Below are 6,366 nucleotides of genomic sequence, written 5' to 3' on the forward strand. Positions count from 1 at the left end.
TTAATATCTCAGAGGCACAGATCCCATGTGTAGGGCATGGTGGATGAGTCACAAAGTCAAGTAAGAAGTGGCACCAGGTAAAGTTATTCATCCACTCTGCACCTGACTACCCATTCTTATACCCATGAAATGAGAGAAATTGTAAGATATAGGAATAAAGCCTATTAATTTTCCAGTCCCATTGTATTTTAGCCTGTTTTCTTTTGCTATACTAGAATATCTGGGACCACATAATTTATAAACAAAAGAGGTTTTTTGGTTCACAATTCAGGAGGTCGGCACCTGCTGAGCTTCAGGTGAGGGCCTCCTGCTGCTTCCTAGCATGGCAGAGAAGTGGAAGGAGGAGCAGCACCTGCAGAAGAGAACACAAAAGGGACAGCTTTTTATAACAACCCACTCTCTTGCATTCATTAATCAAGTCCCTTGAGAGCTGTATTAATCCCCCTTAACCACCTAATCACTTTCTAAAGGCCCCACCTCCCAACCCTGCCACAGTGACAGTCAAATTGCAACATGAATTTTAGAGGGGACATGTCATATTCAAATTCTAGCAAATAGCCAATGGTGAAAGGAGACAGGGGTGAGCCAAGGCTTCGTGGTTACAAAACACCTAGAGTGAATGCCAAAGCCTAACCAAGAGAGGGTTTTGGACAACAATGTTTTATTCTAGGTCTCAGTGCACATGAGAGGCTGGGGCTGATAATGAGCCTTCTGCAATAATTGTGATCATAACTACTAATATGTATTGAGCATTTAGGGTACATCACACTCATTAAATCCCTGAGGACTGGACCATTATTATAAGCATTTTTCAATAAAGATTCTATGGCTTAGAAAGGCCATAAGGTTAGTAATTATATTTCTGCACTCATACATAGACTTCAGTGCCTTCTACTTTCAAAAAGCCAAGTTCTCCCAGTCCAGCCTAGGACAAGTCACATAGCTAGTCACAGGAGGTAGAGGTGTCATGTGAGCCAACCTGGGCTAACAGATTAGATGCAGGAACTTTTCCACTAAGGAATTTTTGCCTTCCGTGAACAGACTTGGAGTAGGGTGAGCTTGGCCTCCAAGGAACCCATTCCACTAAAGCAATACTATCAAAGGCAAGGTCAGGGACATCAGAAAGAGCTGACAGGGAGGAGTGCTGATGACTGGAAGTTTCTATATTGGTAAACTGGGAAACTGTGTGTTTATTTAATATGGGGAATGTTGGAGAAGAAAGAGGCCTAGGGAAAGAACTTAATGAGTTCAGTATTAAATACTTTACATATGGAAGAATGCTATTCACTTTTTAAGGTTTTTTTTTTTTTTTTTTTTTTTTTTTGTGTGTGTGTGTGTGTGGTGCTGGGGATTGAACCCAGGGCCTTGTGTATACAAGCCAAGCACTCTACCAACTGAGCTATATCCGCAGCCTTGCTATTCACTTTTTAAATGTGAGTGCAAAAGAATATTATCCCTCTCTTGGATTCCCTACTTTTAAGAAAAAGCTAATAAAGAATATTTGAATCAAGCAACTTAAGACCCCAAATATAGGACATGAAATTTTATACATGGAAGAGATCTTAAAAGTCATGCACACCAGTCTCCTCATTTTACAGATTAAAAAAAAAATAGAGGCTCAGAAAGGTTAAATGTTTTGTCTGAAATCACACATCCAATGTAATAAAGTAAGACTCATTTGCCAAATCATAAATTGCCAAGAATTTTTTTCATGTCTTCTCTTACTTGAAAATACATGAACATTTTAAATCCCCAAACAAGAACTGCAGCTATTTGGGGAAGAACCAAAAAAAGCCCCACCATGGTTTGTGCTATGCATGCAGCTCTGAAGGAGCCGTTATCCAATCACTGCAGTTGCCATAGCTCAGCTCACATCCTACATAAATCCCCTGACAGCAGCAAAATCTCAGCGCGAAGAGCCGGCTTATTTTGAACAACGTTCAGAACCAGACAGAGAGGGGAGGAGACAGAGATCATCATTTATCATTTGGGACAAAAGGCACAGTCAGTGGGAAAATCTGATTTTCAATCATTTAAAGAGTATTAAAGTGAAAAAAGAGATAGACCTGGAAAGATGTGTCTGAGGAAAATTTTTAAAAAATGAAAACAACACATGGTGGGCTTAGCTACTGTATAGATTTAAATCAGATGTGATGTTAAATCTATATGCCAAAGGAGAGCATGAGATTCCTGTGGCTCACTGATTCCCCTCATTCAACCCCAGCTCAATATTATTTTATTAGCTTGTTATTGATATTTTGATTCATGGAACAGTGTTAGAATGCAGTACATACACATGCACACAGTGGAAGTGATTATTTGAACAACAACCAAAAAACACTCTAACATAAAAATACTCTGAGTGGCATCATCAGGGCTCTTAGAACTTTTTTTAAGCTCCCAGGAAATAAAATTGAGGAATGAAAGTATAGAAGATGGAAGTTGGGTGAGTTGATATGGAAGAGCCAAATAAAAATAAATATTTCTTTTCTTGGTAGAAAACACATTTGTCCCCAAATTAATTCTAAAATTAATTGCTTTGAGTTGAAATAGCTGAAAAGCTCAAGAGCTCTTGAACAGCAACCCAAATTTGGTTGTATATATAAGCCTCACCCAAATTTGGCTCAAGACTTCCAATAGAGAGAGGGAAAAATGGATTGGTTCACCTCCCTTCACCCACATCTCTGTTAAAATGGCCAAGCAAGATTGATCCATGCCCTCTTCCACCCTCATCCCTGAGCTTTATTCATGCATGGTCAAGGAGAAGAGAAAGAAGAAAGGAAGAAGAAGCAACAAGAAAAAGAAAGCTCAAGGGAAAGCAAATATTAGGCTACTGAAATACTTGAAATCCTTCTTCCAAACAACTCCACCCTAAAAATGGTCATTCCATAGTCTAGGGATTAGGCTGTCCTATGCACATTCTCTCCCATGCCAAGATAAAGCCATATTTCTTTCAAATTCTCAAATACCTGTAGATATGGGTTATGTTCCTATGGCAAAAATGGTTAGCTGTCCACTAAAATTCTTGTTCCCTTAGCATAGACTTGTTACTAACATATAAAAAACTACATTTCCCAGAATCCCCTATTTTATAATCAAGGTCATGTGACTAAGTGTTACCAATGGAATGAGAACAAAAGTAGAGTACCTCTTCTGAACCAAGGAACAGGAGTACTTTCTTCATGCTCTCTTTCCTCTTCAGTGCTTAGGTGCAGAAAATGAAAACAAAGTCCTAGGGTATAGTGGAGTACCATAAGGTGGGAGGACTCTGTGTCCCCAAATCATTATTTGGAGGAAAATCAACCATTAATGAGAAATATCCAATTGGAATATTAATGAGCAAAAAATGAATTTCTATTACACTGGGGCCATTATAAAAATTATACAGTATCTATAATCTCACAGAAGCAAGGTGGACCCCCTCAAAATTTGATTTGGATATTGAGACTGGTGGTGCACCAAAGAGCATATGAAAATATTTATTACTCCACATAATAAGTCTTCCTAGGTAGAACAGGGCAGGCTCCCAAGAAGGCCCAAAAAGACTTTGAGAAAGCAAGAAGAAGAAATTGGGTTGGGGTTCAATGGTGGTTCAAAGGCAGTGCTGGGGTAAGAGTTCCTACCCATGTTCCAGAGTTTGTATGTTTTGATCTTCCCATGAATTCCCATAGAAGGAGTGCCCAGGCTTCTTATTGGCTTGCCCAGATATACAGTAGAAGGGAAAGGTAAAGTGGCAGGCTATAGCAGTCATATGGCAAAAAATGAATTTGCTCTTCATTACACAGTACCCCTGATATTTGGAGACAGGAATATGCCATGTTTAATTTAATTGAATGGAATTTTATAAATGTGCCATTATGATGCTCTATGAGGCCTATAACCTGAAGTCTGAAAGAAAAGTAAATGTTCTATCAAATGTCTTGTCAAAGAGCTCAGCATTGTATATTTTGAAAAGTAAAATGAGTGGTCACTCAACAATGTCTGGAACTCTGAAGGGGATAAGGAATATCTTTGTGAGACCTTGTATTGTAGTTTTAGGGTGTGCAGAAACATGTGTGGCATTCATTTATACTCTCAGCATCTACAAGACAAGAACTCCCTAGAATTCCTTACTCCAAAGAAGGCAAACCTAGACAAGGAATTGTTGCCATTGGTCACCATTAACAATGACCCATGAGTGTATAAGTGTTCAAATCTGGTTAATTACTAACTGGGGCGTTAATCACTAAGATAACTGCTTGAAGTTCAGCTGATGGGGCTGAGATCCTCCATCAAGTAAGATATGACTAAGTTATGAAAAGCAGCAACTTTCCCATAAGTTCTGTCATATGTGACAGTAGTGGTGCCATATATAAAGTGTAACTCTTACTATTGTTCACTTAGTTGGGCTTTCCAGATAGCTGATGGGTACTTAGAGAGAGGTGAACTACTCAAGAACCAAACCTAGCAAGGAAGTGAGTACTGGGGAAACTATCACCTCCTACATATGGGACATGCCAGAAGATCTAGTTTGGCTCCATCTGGTAGCAAGAGGGCCTTGATGGCCATGCTAAGATTTCAGGGTCATGCTTTCATGATTCGAGGTATAATAAACAGCTGAGTGTGAGTGTCATTGGTTCAAGACCTGCAAAATTCTCTATCTTCAAAAGGGCCCAGTATGTGACCAGTATTTTATATATTATGGGAGCAAGAAGGTCAATTTCTTGCACTGTCAGTTGACCACCATCACGGATGGCCCAGAGACTTCAGGAAGCATGAGAAAAAATTACTAAATCCTCTATAGTGAGAGAGTATCTGGAGGCACTAATGGGGGTGCCTGTGTTATTGCAATTTGGAAAGACTCTGGAGCCTTTTGTCATATGTAGATGACCCCATTTAAAGTGGCCAATTTTTAAGTAACAACATAAGTGGCATTCAGTAACATTTATCAATGATGAATGCATTGCTTCCAAAACCCCAAAGGCTTAAAAGATGTTGGGTTTGTTTTAGCATTGTGGGTGCTGAAAGAATCAATGACTACTTCTAGACAATGTCAGGAATTTCATTGAGGTGGCAGGTCCTATTACTATGTGTGAAGCAATGGCCCATCCCCTTTGGTGAACTCTTCTGTGTTTCCTAAATAAGTATGTTAAATGAATCTCCTCAGGGGAGAATGTCCATGTCATACCTGTGCTCCTGGAGAATATTAGATATGATCAGGATGTTGCCTGTAAGGATGAGGATGACAGCAGGACTGTTGGGACACCCCATGGGTAGCCTGGTAATGATGAATTGTGTCCCTCCTGAGATTAAGGCAAACTGCAGCTAAGAGTGTCACATTCCCGGGGACAAAAACACTCAGGGTCACTCCAGGGGGACTGGGCTGTGCAAATAACCACACAAGAGACAGAGATACCTTTTTCTTTGGGGGTCCTGTGATGGCTTCTCTGACCTTGAGGGCCCACAGAAAGAGAGAGAGAGGGAGCGTGTGCTGACCCCTTTTATTGAGAAGCCATTCAAATGAGGCAAGGGGTCAGGTTTCGGGGAGGTTGAGTCTAGCTTCCTGATGTCTGCTGTCAGAGGTTGACTGACATCTAGGAAGGCCACACCCAAGGGCAGGGTAGGAGAAGGGGATACACAAAGGGTGTTTCCATGGAACATTCTATCCCAACAGGGCAAAGGGATAATATCACAAAGGAACAGGTGAGCGTAGCTCGACCCATGGAGCTGCAGGAAGGTATGCCTATGTGTGAAAACACATTTGTTACATTTTTACTACTCTCAAGATCTGGGCTACCATCTACAGCCACTTGAAAGTGGCCAGATCACTGGAAGTGACCGACAGTGCCTCAAACCAATCAGGAGAGGAAAATGCTGGTCACATGACATGGCGGCCTCCCACATAAGAGGTTACTTTTTTCAAAATCTATTAACTAAACCTATGACTGCAAAGTATTTACTAGCTGCTGATTGGATGGAATAAGTAATTTCAATATTTGTGATGGGAGCCTCAAGTATGAAACCACAGCATTAAGATTGCGTTGATAATCCACTGTGAGATGTCTTGTATTCTTTCCAGGTATAAGAATAAGCCAAATTGGTCTATTGGATGGAGAACTAGTGGGGATAATCAACCCTTCTCTAAAGTATAATATGTATCAATCCTTGAAGAGTTTGCTTTAATTAACATTATGGTCTCAGTCCAAATTCACCTTTATTTAACATGTTTTTCCACAGCTGCAAAAAATGGAAACTATGAAAAGGCGTATTTAGTTTCCACAGCTGGTTGTTTGTACGATTAGCTCATCCTCCAAAGCTTTTGGAAATTCAGACACTGAGAAAGGGTGGCCTCTGCACCAACTGACCAGCTGTGTGGTTGCTTGCTAT

Source organism: Ictidomys tridecemlineatus, chromosome X (genome assembly GCF_052094955.1).
Source record: "Ictidomys tridecemlineatus isolate mIctTri1 chromosome X, mIctTri1.hap1, whole genome shotgun sequence".
In the NCBI taxonomy this organism is placed as follows: domain Eukaryota; kingdom Metazoa; phylum Chordata; class Mammalia; order Rodentia; family Sciuridae; genus Ictidomys; species Ictidomys tridecemlineatus.